This window comes from Notamacropus eugenii, chromosome 3 (genome assembly GCF_028372415.1).
Source record: "Notamacropus eugenii isolate mMacEug1 chromosome 3, mMacEug1.pri_v2, whole genome shotgun sequence".
Lineage (NCBI taxonomy): Eukaryota > Metazoa > Chordata > Mammalia > Diprotodontia > Macropodidae > Notamacropus > Notamacropus eugenii.
Genome location: NC_092874.1, coordinates 242,734,774 through 242,753,685, shown reverse-complemented (window position 1 = coordinate 242,753,685; position 18,912 = coordinate 242,734,774). Strand labels below are relative to the sequence as shown.

General features: G+C 36.2%; 1 protein-coding gene across 1 annotated transcript in view; it reads right to left on the bottom strand.

Annotated features, from left to right (window-relative positions):
• HMGA2 (high mobility group AT-hook 2) overlaps nt 1–18,912 on the bottom strand; it is a 195,181-nt gene that overhangs the window by 158,011 nt on the left and 18,258 nt on the right. The gene's annotated exons all lie outside the window — the stretch shown is intronic.

Genomic DNA, 18,912 nt, shown 5'->3' with positions numbered 1-18,912 from the left:
TGACTACAGCATAGGTCAGGGGTGAGAAATCTGTGACACTGAGGCCACATATGGCTTTCTAGGTCCTTGGATGTAGCTTTTTGGCTTAGTCCAAGTTTTACAGAACAAATCCTTTTATTAAAGGGATTTGCTCTATAAAGTTTGGACTCAGTCAAAGGGCCATACTTGAGGACCTAGAGGACCACATGTGGCCTCGGGGCTGCAGGTTCCCCATCTCTGGCATAGGTCAACAATTTCCCTAATCCTGAACAAAATGCTTTAAGAAAATGTAGCTCCACATCCAGAGAAAGAACTATGGAACTGGAATGCAGAATGAAGCAGACTATTTTCTCTTGTGCTATGTTTTGTTTTGTTTTTTCTCATGATTTCTCCTATTTGTTTTAATTCTTCAGTGCAACATGACTAATGTGAAAATGTGGTTAATAAGAATGTATATGTAGAACCCATATAAGACTGCATGGCATCTCAGGGAAGGAAGGTGGAGAGAGGGTGGAGGCAGGGGGAGAAAATCTAAGACTTATGGAAGTGATTGTAGAAAACTGAAAACAAATAAATTAAGTTTTTAAAAAAGAAAGAAAATGTAGCCCAAGATGGCATTAATTGTTTTTTTTCTTGGCAATCATATAGCACAACTTACTGATTTTTGGTCATCAGTCATCAGTCCACTAAAACTCCAAGACAGATTTCACATGATTAGCCATACGAACTATATCTTGTACTTAAGAAGTTGATTTTTCTGTACTCGATTAGGGAACTTACCATTTATCCTTATTAAATTTCTTCTTATTAGATATCTTCCATTAGTCTGGCCTGTATAAATTTCTCAGAACTTCATGTTATCTGCAAAACTGACAAGCATGCTATTTATGCCCCCATCCTAGCCAGTGTCTTATACTTAGTCAGAGCTTAATAAATGTTTGCTGAACCCCAGCAGATCTCTTTCCTAGTCCCCTCCACTGAGCTCTGTGGCACAAAACTTTACTATATTATTGGCAAATTCCTTCTGCATCAACATGAGGTGGCCCTCCTATTTCATTGAGAAAATTGATCTCACTGATTGAGAGTTCTGAGAATAGATCACCTCCTTCATTTCCCCCTGTTCTTTGCCTATTGACCCATCTTTCCTTCTCTTCTGTTTCTGTGGAAGAGCTATTATTCCAATCTCCCAAGGAAAACCAATCATCTATCTTCTTTGTTTTATCCCTTCCCATCTCCTATGGAAACTGTCTCCTCAATTATCTCCTTCATGTCTAAAACTCTTTAATCTTGTCACTTTCTTTCTGCTTTCAAATATGCACGTCTATCCTGAAAAGGAAAAAAAAGGGGAAAAAAAGCTCTTGCTTATTTCTGAGGGTCCTGTATTATTTACTGAAAAATTCTAAACTGGTGATTTAGTTCGTAAGATCCAAAACAAAGCTGGAAAGATCCTTAGAGGTGTCAACTAATTCAGAAGTGTCCAATTCAAATAGAAACCAAGTCTCCTAAGTCATACATAATGATCCTTAGAAGTCGCGTATTAATTTGGAAAACCACAAATAACTGTTTTTGATTTTGATTCATTTTGTTAAATATTTCCCAATTATTTTTATCTGATTGATCCATCTATCTATTCCAGCTCTTTCTTATCTAACAGCCTTTTTCAGTGATGAAATGAGGAAAATGATGCCCAGAGATGAAAAGTGACTTGGACTCAGTCGCAGAGATAGGAAGGGAAGCAGGAGATCTGGGATTGAAAACTCAGGTCATCCAACTACAAATCCAAATTCTTTCCACTTTCTCTCTCTCTCTCTCTCTCTCTCTCTCTCTCTCTCTCTCTCTCTCTCTCTCTCTCTCTCTCTCTCTCTCTCTCTTTCTCTCATACACACACACACACACACACACACACACACACAAGTGATATTGTCATCAGAATATACTATAGACCACCTAGACAGAAAGAGGAAATAGATGTTGGAAAATGGATCACAGGTCTGGCACAAAGTCACAATACAAAGTGATGGGGGACTTCAACTATTTGGACACCTGTTGGAGCTCTCTCTGCCAAAAGCAGAGCAGTTAATAATATATTGACTTGCCTTGATGTAATTTTATCCTTCTAAAGATGGAAGAACCAAGGGAAAATTCTCTTCTGGATCTAATTTTCAACAACAAGAAGAAGCTGATTGCTACAGTAGAAATGATGGGAATCTGGGGAGGAAGTGACCATTCCATCTTAGAATTTGTGATGGAGGAGAGAAAACCTGGGAATACTTGGATATTTACCTCTGATTATTAGAGAACAGATTTTTAAAGGTTTCAGAGGAACGATAGGTGAGACACTGTGGCCTAAAATCCCAGAGGAGAAGTCAGCCAAAGAATGACAGGAAACTCTCAAGAAAGAAAATCTGAAGACACCGAAAGGAAATGATTCTGAGGAAAAGAAGGAGCTATCTAAAAGGACTAAAGCAAATACACAGAGAACTCAACAAACACGTTAGATTTTTTAAAAAGATATTCACAGCAGAGGGAAGCAAGAGTAGACAATAGAGCATGAACATAATAGCATGGCAATCCAGGGGAAAAAGAGAATCAGGAAAGCTGAAGTTCATAATGAGCTAGGTGATGTAGTGGATAGAATACTAGACTTGGAGTCAGTAAGATTTGAGTTCCAATCCAGCCTCTCACATTTAGTACCTGTGGTAACTCTGAGCAAAGTATTTAACCTTCCTATGCCTCAGGTCCCTAATCTCTGAAAAGAAAGAATTAGCCTCCATTGGCCTCCATGTTAACTTCTAGCTCTAAATCTTTGATCCTCTGAGCTATAATCTTGTGTTGTGTTGGGCACAGTTGAAAATGACTGAATAACAAAAGTGGAACAGATTCCCTGCGAAGGTATGGCTTCCTATTCAAAGATCTTGATCTAAAGCTGGATAATCTACTTGCTGGGTATGTTGGTCTTGTTCTTGTAAATGGAAGCTGGGTTAAAAAGATAGTCTTTGAGGTCCTTTCAAATTTTGAGATTCTTTAATTCTTTGAATTAATATGTCACCAAAGTGACACATTATGGGTGTTCACTGGGCTCACCTCATTTCACGTCTAGATTATTGCAAGAGCTTTTTTGAATAGGTTTTTCCCGCTTTTCTCTCTTCCCGTCTCCCAACTCTTGGCCATCCACCTGGCACACAGATGCCAGATCACTCTTTCTAAAGCATTGCTTTCTTCACATCAATCCCCTGTTTTTGATTACTTCCCACTTCCCCCAAGACAAAGCATAAATTCTATAAGATGAAATGTGACTCCAGTGGAAAGAACATTGGATTTGAAGTTAGGCAACAGGGGTTCAAATCCTACGTTTTGCTACCTATATGACAGACAAGCCACTTAATCTCTGGCCTTCAGTTTCCTCATTTAGAAATAGATTTTTCTAGATGAGAAGTGTCAAGCACACAGCCCCTGAGTGCTGTTTGGATTATAGCAATGATATGGGAGATATTTAACAAAATAAATAAAAATACAATAAAACATACAGAATATTACATTTTAAAACTAAGTCAAAATGCAGCCTACAGGGATTTTTATGCATGGATTAATGACCCCTGTTTCTATTTGAGTTAGACACCACTGGTCTAGATAAGCAAAAGCATGCCTGGCAGGGCCTGGGGATAGATTCCATGGGGTCTGTGAGTATGGAAAGGAAAAAAATACATTTTTTTTCACTAAATTCTAAATGAAATTTGTATGTCTTTCAATTATAAATGTGGGAAATAAACATTACTTTGAGAAGGAATCCTGTAGACTTCACCTGACTGCCAAAAGGGTTCATAACACACACACACACACACACACACACACACACACACACACACACACACACACACACAGAGTGAAGAATCCCTGTTCTAAATCAATGATCCCGTAATCCTTCCTTCCCTTTCCTCTCTGCCTCTATAAATCTTACTTATTCCTGCCTTTGAAGTCCAGCCCAATCCCTGCCTCCTCTATTAAAAACTTTCCTGACCTCCCCAGCCTGCAGTGACCTCTTCTTCTGCATACCACCCTCTGTATCACCCATGGCATTTAATCATATGTGGCTTCTGTCATTCATTCATTCATTCCATTAATATTTCTTGAATGTCTACTATCTGTACAATAAGATAGATCCTCACCCTATTGAGATTATTTTATGTATCTATTTAACTGTGGTGTGGTTGTTCTATTTTTAAAAATGTATGTATTTCTTGAGTTTCCATTAGATTATAAGCTCTCTCAAGAATTGACTGAATGCTGCTACATGCTATGAAAGTGACTTAGAGTGTGAAGCTACTAGCATGTTGTATATAATGCCATGATCTTGCTGGTAGTGCAAGATGGTGTGAGACATAAATGCTAATGGGTCAACTGTAACTACTAAAGGTTTGTTTTGCCATCATTTAAGAGGGCTGCTCTTCCACATTTATTGTTCTTGGACAATATGCATCCCAAAGTTCAGTTTTTAAACATGTAAGATAGACTATTTTTTGTAGTTCCTCCTACCCTTACTCCAAAAGGTAGGGAAGCTGTCCCTAAGACTTCATTGGTCCAGAGGACTTGGGCTCAAGCTGTTGATGTGACTTTCTTATCATCTAGACTAGAGTATAAAAGATTAGCCTTTGAGAAACCATTATCTTTCAGACTTGGTATATTTCCCACTACCCTTTGAGTCACACTTAATATCGTACTCCTAACCAGACATCTTTCTTTATGGAGAGGAGGAATACAGTATCCATCTACCTGAAGAAGTTCTGTATCTTGGCTGAGTATCCTTTCCATGCTATCTCCAAATAAATGGTGACTGACCTGAATCTGACTCTCTGTCAAAGCTGATTATTTTAACTGTGCCCATTGCTTTCTGTATTCTTGAGGGCAGGGACTATCCTTTGTCTTTGTATCCCTTACTTCAAGAGGGGTAGCATGGCATGGTGCATAAAGAGCAGAGAGTCAGGAAGATCCTGCCCATCACATACTGGCCATAATGAACCTGGGTGACAGGCTTCCCCTCTCAGTATCTTGGATAGTTCCGTAAGATGCAGAACAGGCTCCAATCTGCATCGGTTCAGTTTTCTCATGGATATTCTTTATACCAATGAAATCACAAATCCAAGGGGGAAATGGAAAAGGGGAAGGAATAAACATTTATATAGTGCCTACTGTATGCCAGACGCTGTGCTAAGCACTTTACAAACAATATAATCTCATTTGCTCTGTTCAATCCCTCCAAACCCCCACCCACCCACTCTACCACCACCAAGAGTTTTAGACAAGTACAAAAGTTTTTGTGGTGGGGGGAATGATCTTGACTGACTAGTAAATCAAGAGAGGCTTCATGGGAGAAATACTATTTGAGTTGAGCTTTAAAGGGATTTGCTAGATCAAGAAAAGAAGGGAGGATATTGACTATTAATATGTATTCCTGCTTGTATCTTATCCTCATTTTCTAGACAATAAGCTCCATGAAGGGAGACTTATCTATAGCTGTTGTTCTTAGCACACAACAATGTAATCTGTAGAATCTTAATAAATGTTTGGTGAATTCAATTATTTAATCAAATTTAGATAAAGTAATTTCTTAAAATGAAAGGATGCTTCTAAAGAGTTCCTAAGTCACCATCTCTTCCATGAAATCTCCTCTGATCTGGTTTTTGTTTATGCTCTATCACCCTTCTCAAATTATGTTGTACTGACATTTCTATTATATCCCCCAGGAGCATGTTATTTCCTTTAAGGTAGGGATTGGATTTTTGTTTGTTTTTGTCTCCATGTTTGTTGTGTTTTACAGAGTGCCTTAAACATGGGAATAAAGACTGGACATATGATTTCATTGATATAGGAAAAGCCCAGGTGAGGAACCCCTTTTGTCAATTCAGGTTGGTTCCTTCTCTAAAACCTATAGAGTCTTAGAGTTATCTAAAGCACTGTAGTGACTTGCCCATGATCACACAACCAGTATTAGTCAGAAGCAGACTGGATTCTAGGTCTTCTTTAGGTCTGAGGTCAAAATCTCTGTCTACTTAATCACAATGGGCCCTCTCTGTCTTTCTCTCTCTCTCTCTCTCTCTCTCTCTCTCTCTCTCTCTCTCTCTCTCTCTCTCTCTCTCTTTCTCTCTCTCTCTCTCTCTCTGTCTCTCTCTCCCTCTCACATATGCTTTGTACAATAGTAGACACTAAAAAATTTTTCATTGAATCCCATGTAATTCTCTGTGACCTTTACATACTTACATGCTCCAGTGGTGTTAATGGTTCAATTACTTTCATGTAAATGAGCTGTCAAAAAGTTCATCTCCCAAGGCAGGTGATTGCCCTGGGACATGTTGGATGAGAGCAGCCAGGTCTCATTATCATTGCATTGACAGATAAAATGCTAACTTCCTTAAAGACTGATAGTAAAGCAATTGCTAGCTTCCCCTATAAGTTTGTAGATATAAGTTAAGAATAGTCATACTTTCAAGGAGCTATTTAACAGACTATTACAAGGCTATAGATTCATATTAGTACAGTTGCTACTAATAATACTGGATTATACTTCACTCTTCTTATTCAAGAAAATAATATCCATTTGGCATTTATTAAGAGCCTACTATGTGCAAGGTACCATGCTGGGCAGAGCGCATTTCTTTCTTCGCTAGTTACATTTTTGAATAATCATCCTTTGAAAAATGTTATCAATGAGAAAGTTTAATAGATATAATTAAATACTGAGGGCATGTTTAGAAAGCATTGGCAGTATCAAAAAAAATCAGAAAATAACTGAGGAATTTAAAAATAGCACCTATTGTTTAATATTTCCTCAAGGTAGACCAAGGTCAAATGACAGAATGTGGGCTATATCCTGAAGCTGGGATAATCCAACCTGGAGGATAAAACAACAGAGAACACTGAGAACATTTCTACATCTGAAAAAGAAGATTTCACGTCTACATGGCAAAAGGAAACAAGGACATGGGCTGTTGACCGAGACTTCCAGGAACAACTATAGATCTGGGAGAGACCCGAATTGTGAAGTCCAATGACATAAGAAAAAGAAAATGACTAAAGACAATGCTCGCTCATTCTATTATCCAGGGCATTGACCCTCAAACATTTCCATGATAAGAACACCTTCCACCAGAGCACTCCCCCAACTCACACACAGACACACACACACAGACACACACACACACACACACACCCAAAGGATGATGTAAATTTATTGAGAATCAATCAATCAACAGGTATTTATTAAGTATCTACTATGTGCTGAGGGTATAAATACAAAGAATGAAAGAATCCCTACTCCTAAAAAGCTTACATTCCATGGGTGAGACAGGTCCATATATAGCAAAAATGCAAAGTGAAAAATGCAAATATGTATAAATAGCCAAATGCAAGGTAGTTTCAGAAGGAGGGCACTAATAATTAGTGTGGGAAGGGACAATCAAGAAAAGTTTCATACAGAAAATGGTACCTGACCAGCATCTTAAAGCAAAAATCATTCTGTTAAGGAGAAAGGATGCACAAGTGTTTTCATTATTCTATCACTTTCATTTCATAATGTATCCATCCCTTAGAGGTAAAAAAAAGAATTTCCCATTTTAGAAAATAATGATATTTTAAAATGAAGTATCTGAGAGAAATGGTGAGCAGAGCTGAGAGAGGTAAGTAGAAAGGGAAACACTAACAGAACTGGGGAGAAGCAGCGCAAGGAAAGAGGTGGACAACACACTGAGAGGGCTAGAGAGAGGAGATAATGCCAATAGGCCATATCTCTCACTAAAGTTCAGGATTTCACAATTCCTTTCCACAATTTCCACAATTCCACAATACACACTAGTCATCACTCACTTTTCATTAAATACAACAACACCCAGTTCCAAGTTTCTTCCCGTCAGATTTAATATCACCAGAGTTTCAATAAAATGATCAACCTGGCCATTTGACTATTGTTCAATGCTTAGAAAACATCACTCTTCACTACTAAAACTGGTTTGCTTAGAGCTCTACACTTAATACCAGAAAGGGACAAAAAACCCCAAAAGATTAATACATTATCAATCTATGCAAACGTATCTCTATGGGCTCTTGAGAAGTACGGTTTCTTTACACCAACACATCAAACAGCTTTATAAAAACAGTAGCACATTTTTAAAATGCACAGAAGCATTGTTATTTCTTGCTTGGCTGTCTCATTTGCTCATAGTAGATAGGTGATTTCAAATAGGAAACTCTGTTTCCTCTTTTCCGTTTCCCCCTATACCACATTTCACCATAATTTCCTCTCTTCCCATATGCAGCATGTAGTCCATTGTAAAAATCTGCTGCTTTAACTTTCACAGTCTTTCCATTATATACCCTTCTTTTTTGTTTCTGCAACAATCTCAGTACAGTTTGGAGCTGTCTTATGCTCAGAGCTATTACAAATTCTACTTTTCTCTAAGATCAGCATTGAACGAATTAATCCTCATGGTCTATCAAAGCAGTCTACTGCAGTGTTGTGACACAACACACTTCTCTTTAGAATCAGAATTTCTGAACAGCAACTTTTTACAGTAGAAAAGAATTGAAAACAAAGTAGATACCCATCAACCGGGAATGGCTAAACACACTGCGGCACTTTATGAATATGAAGACTGCTGAGAAACATGGGAAAACACATACAACTGATATGAAATGAAATTAGCAGGACCAGAATAACAATATACATGGTGATTACGGTGTTTAAATGTGATGAATAACAAAAAAAGACAAAATCCAAATTGAATGCTGTGATATTATAATGACCAAATTTTGTCCCCAAATAAGAGCTATGAGGTCCCCCACCTTTTTTCTGCTGAAGTGGAGGACTATGGCTGTAGAACACCACCTAAAATCCTAAATATATTGTTTAGTTTTTTTTCTTTTTTTCTACTTAGCTCTCTGGGAGGAGGGACATAGTGTAACATGATCACTCATGTTACATAGTGTCTACAGGTGACCAGATCCCCTTAATTCAACTGGGTTTATAACATGCTGCAGATTTTCCATTATGCTTTAGAATGTTGACTATATTTGGAATGGTGAGTAATAGTTTGGAAAATAGAATGTATGAGAAAAAGGTTAAAAAGCTGGGAATGTTAACATGAAGAAGAGAAGGCTGAGGGAGCGCCTTACTAAATTTTCATAAATACCAAGATTTATTTTACAGAGGCTAGCAACCAGCTGTTCTCCATCTCTGTAAGAGCAGACCACGAGGAAATGGAGTCAAAACTATATTAAGAGGGATTTGGGTTAGACATAAAGAACCATCTCACAGTAAAGGTTGTTAAACTCGGAACTGATTTTCAAGAGTACTTGTGAAATCATCTTCCAAAGAGATGTTTTAAAACATGATAGTTAAATCAAGTTGGAAAGAAACTTAGAGATCATCTAGTCAAAACTTCTTAGTTAATAGGTGTAAAACCTGACCCCGAGAAGTGATAAATATAGATGTGTGTATATATATATGCACTCACATGTGTCTGTATATGTATATAGACAAATATACAAAATTTATAAATTATGTGTGCATAAATACATACATATTTGAAGGCATATATGTATATATACATTAGACAATATATATGTATACATGTGCATCATACATGTTATCTGTATGTAGGTACACACATAACATGTCTGTCAGAAAGAACAATGTTATCTGCATTATATGAAATTTACCTTCTTTCTGGCTCTAAGGTTCTATGTATCATCAAACATTATATATTTATGCACATCTATTAAAATACATTTAAGAGCTTAAGAAAAAGTGTCTTGGGAACTTAAAGGTTCAGTTCCTTTCATTAGGTTAAATATTTTCATAATAATATATTTAGCAACATGCTAAATACTTTATACCTTTTTAAAGTGTGCAATATCTGACCCAATTAGGAAAAAACAAACAAACAAAAAATGATTTTACACTACATTAGCACAGACCTTCATCACTCTATTATGAACACTTGAAAGGTCCCAATAAAGCTAGCTATGGAAAGCAACTCAGATTTCTCAAGGTACTTAATGTTATGAACAGCAAACAATGCAGTGCAAATACTGTAATATGAATTTGTTCCCCATGAATACTAAGAAAGCCCTCAGAATGTTCAGATAAGTATGAGAAGATCATAGTAGTGAAGCTCACATATGCGTTTGTATTACAAGTTGAAAAAGGCCCAGTTGATCTCTATTGGGATAATTGATCTAACAGTCAAAGTAGATTAAGGTTACACATGAGAAAAAGTCACCATTTTATTGTTTATAAGAAACTATGGATTTTAATGGGTTTGAGTATCTCAGCAATTATTCTCAACAGACAGGATGTAAAGCATAAAATCCTAAATCTGACTGATTCATTGATAAATTTTAATGGCCACAAAAGTAGGCTACCACCACAGGAAGACTGTTATTAAACAAAATACACAGAACTCAACCATTCCTCCAGTTTGACGGTCTGGAAATGAACACACTTAAAATGGAAAATCCAAACAGAATGTCAAAAATGTACAATAAACACCATTAAACTCTATACCATTGCTATGAAAGGAATTATAAGGGGTGGGGAGTTAGGGTTGGGAATGAGACAGTTTCATCCATATATGTGGGAAGTGTATCCAACTTCACAAGTCTAAAGATGGGTGGAGAAAATAAAGGATTGAAGAGAGCTAAGGAGCAAGAGAAAAACTGAATGCTTCTGCTCTTAAAAGAAAAATAAAACTGTAAGTACGTAGTAGATTGTTAGACCATAAGACACATGAATTCATGCTTCAGTATAGTGGATAGTGGCACTTACCAAAATGTCAGCCTCGGGGGGGTAAAACCAGGAAACAAACAGATGGCCATGTCATAAACTCATGGCCTCCCTCTCAGATCTATCAACTACAAGTGGCCCCAAGGCTTCAAAAGAACAATGAAAAGGTCACTTTTTCATCAAGAAATCAAGGACACATTAGAACTGGACAAACGGAGTAAACAATAACAAAGACAAAAATGAGAAAATTGACAGTTCCCCCTTATTATATGTAAGAAAATTATATTTCATCAAGTGCCTCCAACACAAAGGGAATAGAAATCCTCTATAAAATCAGAATCATTTTGAAGAGTGAAAAACAAAAGATTAATAGTGGTATAATAAAAACAACATTAGCTAGCATTTGCATAATGTTTAAAGGCTTACACATATTATGAGCTATAACCATATGATTACATATTCCTCCCCATATGGCTGTTCTTTCAGTTATTCACCTTTTCACTGAGATTTTGTGATTTCTATAATAGGGTGCTCCCCAAAGACTGAAAATATTTGGATTATCCAGGAACTTGGCAGATTTTCTCTTCCTTTATTGGTAATGTTAATACTTAAACTTCTAAATTATGAGGCCAAGCCCACAAGCTCTGCTACTCAGATTGTGGAATATGTATTCATTCTGTGAAATAAACAGGAAGTGTTAGATTTTAAGTGAAGTTAGCAAGTCATGTCCCATTGGTTAACTGTCTGTCTTTAAGTCCTACAAGAGGTTCTCAAAAGGAGCCTAGTAAAGAAAATTACTTGTTCCATTGCCAACAGATGTTTGTCTTTTATTTGTTAATTAAAAAAAAACCCAATGAGGATGAAAGGAAAGCTTTGCACAGGTATGTGACTAGAAATGAACAATGCAGAGCAGACCACTGTGTAATTCTCACATGGATCAGTGATCTCATCAATGTGGACAACCTGTTCATGCCTGCCTATCCTGTTCAACTTGTCTTTCTTCCCATTAGTTTACTATAGGGGCCACCCAAGATGCTCTGGGCTTTCCCTTCTGCTAACATGCAAGGGTACCAGTGGAACAAGCCGGCTGTCCCCCTGTCACTCCTTACTCTTTCTACATGACCCTCTCCCATCTGTTTATCCATACATTTCTGGGTGTATCCTTTACTAGAGTTGTCCAGATTTCCTTTTCTTGTTACATTTTGTAGACTGCTGAGACCCAGGATGTGTCTTCTCATTGTCCTCTCTCTGTGTAATCTTCTTTTTTAATTCCTTGAACAGTGTTGTATTCCCTGATGCATATTCATGTAATCCTGCCAGTAGACTCTTTATATTAAAAAAGGAATGCCTTTTAAACAAAGGTAAGTACTTGTTTCCATCAAACTGAGACAGAGGTATTCTATACATATGGAATAAAACCAGTAAAAATCATTTTCTGAGGGTGTGAGAAATAGAATAATAGACTCTTAGAATCTTAGAGTTGGAAGGAATGTTAGTGGGAATTTACACTCCCACCCACTTCAAAGCAGGAATTCCCTCAACAACATTCCTGATAAATGGCCACTCAATCAATCTCTGTTCAAACACCTCAGTGATAGAGAACTCCCATCCTCAATGAGGCCACTCACTGAATTTTCAAACCACTTTAGTTTTTTAATAAGTCTTTCTTATATTGAACTAAGATCGGCCTCCTCAGAACTCCTACCCAACGTTCCTAGATATTTCCTCTGGAGGAACATGGAATAAACCTAATTCTTTTTCTATTGGGTGACCTTTGAAATATTTGAAGACAACACTCATGTACATTGTAAATCTTCTCTCATCCAAATATTCCCTTCTCTTTCAAGTATACTTCAAATGATATGGTATCAATTCCCTTCAGTTTCTTTGTTTTTCCTTGTAAAACATGGCACCCAGGTTATCTAACCAATGCAGAGTGGGACTATAATTCCCCCTTGTTCTATACACTATGCTTATTTTTATTAAGGCACTTTTTTTTAGACCACGTCACGCTATTGACTTTATTTAACTTGCAGTCGACCAAAACTCCTAACTCTTTTCCACATGAAAAACATAGAAGTCAGGCCACATCTCACAATCATCTACACGTGCTGCTTCTATTTGGATTGCAGGGAAGGACTTTATATCTATCCCAATGAAATTAATTCATTTCAACCCTTCCTCCCTGCCCCCAATAATTCTGTCATTGAAATGCTTTAAAATGTAGCATGAGGCTACTTTGGAAATCTGAACGTTAGTTCTAGGATTCAAGTGAAAGAAAAGCTTTAATGTAAGGAAGTTTATCTGTGGTCCTCCATAAAAGGGGACAGATTAGTCATGTAGTGAGAGTGAAAACAAAAGGAATAAAAGGCCACGTTCTGCCCTGGTTATTACCCAACTTTCGAAGACTCGGAAGCTCTCCAACACATTGATGGATCCTTTATAGAAGATTTATGGGAGTATATGAATGAAAATCAAACAGACTGAATGGATGAGTTGACCTCTATGCCATTAGAGGAAATACCTGTATTCATGAGATCATGGATCCATTAAAGTTCTAAACTGAGTACACCATTTTATTACTAATAAGTTGTGCGAGAAAAATTCAAATGATAGAGAAACGTGCATTGACTCATGTATTTGAGAGTCTCAGGATTCTCTAATCTATGCTTTATCTATAAAGGACCTTGATTACTTTGACTGATTCTCCTTTATAGAACTAAATTAGCAGAACCCCAGCCCGCTGAGCCTGATCTGTATCTTCGAAACTTGGCTACATAGGAGTTCCTTGATCCTAAGTCCTTTAGGAAACTTAACTGAAGTCTCTGGTATATACAAATGCTATGTTGGGGGGCACTTTAGAATTCTGCCTTAGAAAATACCAGGGAAAGGGCCTGAGCACAGGGATAGGACTTAAAAAAAATCACAAAAGATTTTCCTGAAAATTCCCAGGGTTGCTAAAAATTCAACAAGGAATATTTACCTCCCCATAACACGGTACTCTACACATAGAAGGACCACTTGATAAATGTTTGCTGAACAAATATTGAATGTTATGGGGATCTTAAAGGCTCCACAACATGATGCACTTACATACAAGATCCACTTCAACTTTAAGACCCAGGACTGAGTTTGGATGGCTAAATGGAATAATCTATGAGAATCACAGAAGCTATGCCTTTTAAATAGCTGCTCAATGTATGTTCTTTGTTAATATATCTTTTGTATCCGTGTCCACTGATGTTGTCTGTCTCAAATGGTAAATTTGTGAAGGAGAGAAAGGTTTCCTTAATTCCATCTATACAGCCTTTTGCATCATGCCAAAGGCAGCAGATTGAATGATACAGCAGACACAAGGCACCTTCTTTGTAAACTTCAAAGTGTGATAGAAATGCCAATTATTGCTACTATTGTTATTAGAAGACAGATTCTTGATTACTGGTTTTTTTAATTTAATTGGTTGAAACTAAGGTACAAAGAGATGAAATGATTTACCCAAGATCATAATATAAGATTGTCTTCCCTCCTTCATGAATCCCAAGATTCTGTTCTTTCGATTAAACTAGCTTGCCTCACTATAAGTGATTTTCACTATAAATTTCACTATAAATATGTAAAATAAATATTTATGTATTTTATATCTATCACTATAAGTAAATATTTTTCACTATAAATACTCCCAAGTAAGAGAATAAACATATAGATCTTAACTATGTAAATATATTTTAGTAATAATTTTGTTAATTCATTTGTTGATTTATTAACATAAATAATATCTTATTAATATGTCATTAAAAGCAAAAGTAGAATTAATTAAATTCTTTGGAATTTGAACATGGGCAATATTAAATAGACCTTGTCTTTTCCCCCTTTACTAAACAATGCCACCATGATCTTCCTGCTTAAATCTGAATAACATTGAAGACGTAGCAGAAAAACATAATTCATTAAAAAGTCCTCAAAAGAAGTAACAGGATACATAGACAGCCGCATACACATGTGCGTGCACACACACAGTTGTTTTAAATCACTTGTTACCAAATAGGCTAAAAAAATCTAGAAATTGTGGCAGAGTTGGAGTAGTCTGGATAAATTAACTCTACAGATAATCTGAAAACCTCCTGTATGGCTTTGTGTCAATCTGTTTCCCCACCAAATCTTTTACCACAATTGCTAAGAAGCAGTAACATTATTTTCAGTCTTCCTGATTCCCTATTCCTGACCCTGCCAACCATCTGGCAGAAGCTCTAATGAGTAGGGAGATGGCCAAAGGGCAGGCAACAGGAGAGATGAGAAAAAAAAATGGAAAGAACTATATAATCTGCAAACTGAATAATCAGTCCCTGGATAATTGAGAAAGTTGTAGCAATAAAGCTTCTTAAAAATGTTTTACAACCATAAAGTGCTTTACAACTATTAGTTATCTACAGGATGTTCTTGCTCAGTAGGGCAGTATTATTTTTCCCTATTAAATAAGAAGAAAGGAAAAGATGAGTAAATTAACTGCTTTAACCAAAGGCATTCAACTATTCAGATTGTCCTTTAGTTCCAACTCTGAATATGGTTATTTAAACTTTGGGAAATATTACTTGGTAGACAAAATGGCCATTGTCAAATTTTTAATTTATTTGTAATAAGATACTTGAATTTCTTAATCTGTTATCTATGTCCACTCATAGATTTAAAATAGGTGCAGATGGGCATAAAATGCAGTCTTATAATGAAATTTTGCTATCCTTAAACATAGTACAATTGTTCTCGCTGTTGTAAAAAATATTCACTGCTACCTTTCAAATACTCAAATTCCATGAAGAAAACAATAGTGCAAATTTTGAATACTATTTACCTGATAATGGTTAATAAACTTCAAAATGTTAGTAATTGTCAGAAAAGAAGAAAAAAGATCAATAAATCCCTTTGCCAGATTTGTGTGGAGATGATGACATTGTAAAACAAACTGGGGCATTTATCTGAAGAACTTCTCCAAAAGCAGTTTACTATCTAGCCACCAGTGGCAAAAACAAAACAAAACAAAATCAACCAGCCATCACATATTCCAAAAAAAATTATGGTTTTGAAAGACCACATAATTGTTGTGTCAATATAGCATCCCTTCCAAAACAGTTATTGATGTGGTCTTTCCTTCATGAAATTCAGTTGTTAGATATCCCTCAATCATTGTCAGATGAATTGGAATACAATGGACGAGTAGTTTAACAACTCAGGATACTGTTCAATTTTAAGTTTACATGAAAACTAAGCATTTTTGTGTTAACATTTTTTAACGAGATACTTTCACATGAGTGCAATGAAAGTCAAATTCAATTCTTACATCCTAAGCAGATTTTGTGTTTTCTTGTTTAATATCCTAGTTCTAAGTGACTGATTTGGTATTTGTATCAGAAGACCATTTACTCACACAATCACACACACACACATGCACACACACACATGTGCACACACACCCTCTTAAAGACAATATCCCTATAGGATTAGAGTTGGGTTTTCAAAGTATTGCTTTATCATTAAACTATGTAAAAGGAAAGCTGAACATAAAAGGCTACTTTCACTGTTCTGTACAGATCATATGCATTAAGGAATTTTAATCGTTGTGTAGTTTACTTTGAAAGTCTTATGCTTTAAAGAGAACTCTACTTTTCCAAACATATTTTTGCAGTTTCCAATGGAAAAAAATGGCTTCACCTTTACACACTTTACACACCTTTACACTGCACTACTAGTTGCTTCTGTCCACTGGAGAATCTGCTAACATGCTCCTGCATTGGATAGCCTTTTCTGAAGGTTAGAGCTATGTTTAAGTTTAAATAATATAGGTTTTTAGATCAGAAAACGCTAGAAAAGGTAACAAACATCTGGGGGAAAACAACAGAAATGAAAATGTAGATATACTTTTAAGGCTCCAACCTCAAAATCAAGATTTAAGTTTCTCCAATAAATTGAAGCTTGTGTCCATTAGGAGGAGAACCACATTAGTGAAATTTTTAGGACTTTTCAATCTAACTGGTTTGTAATGGATTTCATTATAATTCCTTATGCATTCCCCTTTACCCATCCCCCTTCCTAATATATCACTCAAGAGTCTGGACTTCTGCAAAATGGGAAAAACAAAAACTCCTTGTTGCCTTATCAAGAAACCTCTTAAGTTTAACTACCACATAAAATTACATCACCTTCCTGTATCGCAAGCTCTCAAATGAAAGAAGGACAACTGACCCCCAAAAAGAGATGCTTGTTAATAAAAGTAATGGAAATGCATATTTTTAAATTGACGTACAGCACACACCCATTCACCAAAGAAAGAAAGAAGCAGTAGCTTGTGGAAGCAGCTGGGGCTTGTTAGTAACTTTGTAGTGACTGAACTTAAGCTTCAGATGAAAGTCCTTTGGGTCAGTTTCTGGATCAACCTTAGTATCTTCTATATTAGTATTTTTGTTTCATTAAAAACCACCAAATTCTAATTTAGGAGCATTTCCTTTCTATTACTAATTTTCTTTGCCTTTAAAAAAAGAAGAAAACACCACACAGAACACTGAAAAGTATCTCTCTTTCCATGAATTCACTGTCTATTGCCTTGTTTTTCAGCTTAAAACAGGAGTTGTTTTTGCAAAGCCGCATCTGGTGATACCATTCTGTTGGTTAGGCTAGACTGCCATTTTCTTAATTTCACTCATTTTTTTTTTTCTCTTTAGCTATATTCAATAGAAGTATTTCTAAAAATATTGTATCACTGACTAAAGCACAGGATGGAACTCCCTTTCTGGGCAAAAGCTGAGAATTGCCAAGGTTAAATGCCTAATTTAAACCTGCAGAAGTTCTAGCTACTAGAATTCTGCAGCAGTTTGCTAGCCAGTCCATTTCTGCACGTCCATATTGAAGGAAAACTCACTACTTTTCAGCTTAATGAACAACATATGACACAACTAGAAAGGGTTGCAAACTTGTGAAAGTAATGGTCAGATATAAATGTTTCTCCTCTCAATTTAAGAGAAATTAAGCTATTTGGTGGTAATTGATAACTGTTAGGTTCAGTGATACTCAGAGCAGATTTACTGAAGACATGATAGAATGCCTAGATCAGAGGTGGGGAATGTGTGGCCTCAAGACCACATGTGGTGTTTTAGGCCCTTTTCTTAAGGGGATTTGTTCTGTGAAGTGTGGATTCTGTCAAAGGGCCACACTTGAGGATGTAGAGGGCCACATGTGGCCTCAAGGTCACAGGTTTCCCACCCCTGACCTAGATACTTTATGGTATAAGCTAGGAAAGAGAAATCATAAAACTTGGGGCTTACCTTTGGCATTCCACCCAAATAGACCTGTTAATGACTTTAATGCAGTCTCATTCACTGCATTCTGAGGGAAGGATAGAAAGGAGTCCAACTTATTTTTTTAAGCAATATTGTAAATATGCATGTCAATAGTCAATTGGAAAAATTATTCCCTGCTTTCTTTTCCTTACCAAAAAAAATTCTAATCTCAAACAGTTCACAAGAGTAACAACATTTTCTCTACCAATAAAAAAATGATATGAGTTAAAGGACATCAAAAGACTAGACTTGAAACTCAAATAAAAATTATAAAGAAAAGGCACATGAGAAGAAACCCTATGTATTTCCTACCCATCTTCTTACATTAAACCATTACTACATACAATTTATAGGATATATTTTTTAAAGCAAATGGGCATAAGAAACATTGCAAGAATAAAACGGAAAAACATTGGTTTCCAAACCAAGAGTGCAATAAATCCAGTGACTTTAAAACATATTCAAGGAAATAAGTGAATGATACTATTGGAAAGAATTAAACTTGCTGTAAAATACAAGTCTGTTTTCTATGGAAAAGTCAATAATTTACTTCTTCAGAGAAAGTTTTTTATCAAAGGATTTCACTGAATTTAATCTCTCACTATTACTGGCACCATATTCTTGGCAATATAAGAAGTATAAACTTGATGTACTCAGTCTATAAACAAATGCACAATTTCCTTTTATTTCCTCTTTTATGTACAGGAAAAAAATCCTTAAGGACCAAAACTGAGACTTACAATAATCTACAAGATAATCTTTTCCATTCTTAGCCAATGAGAAGCCACTCTTGCTGAAGTCAATAACGATGGCTCAGATGTTCTCATAAAGTCT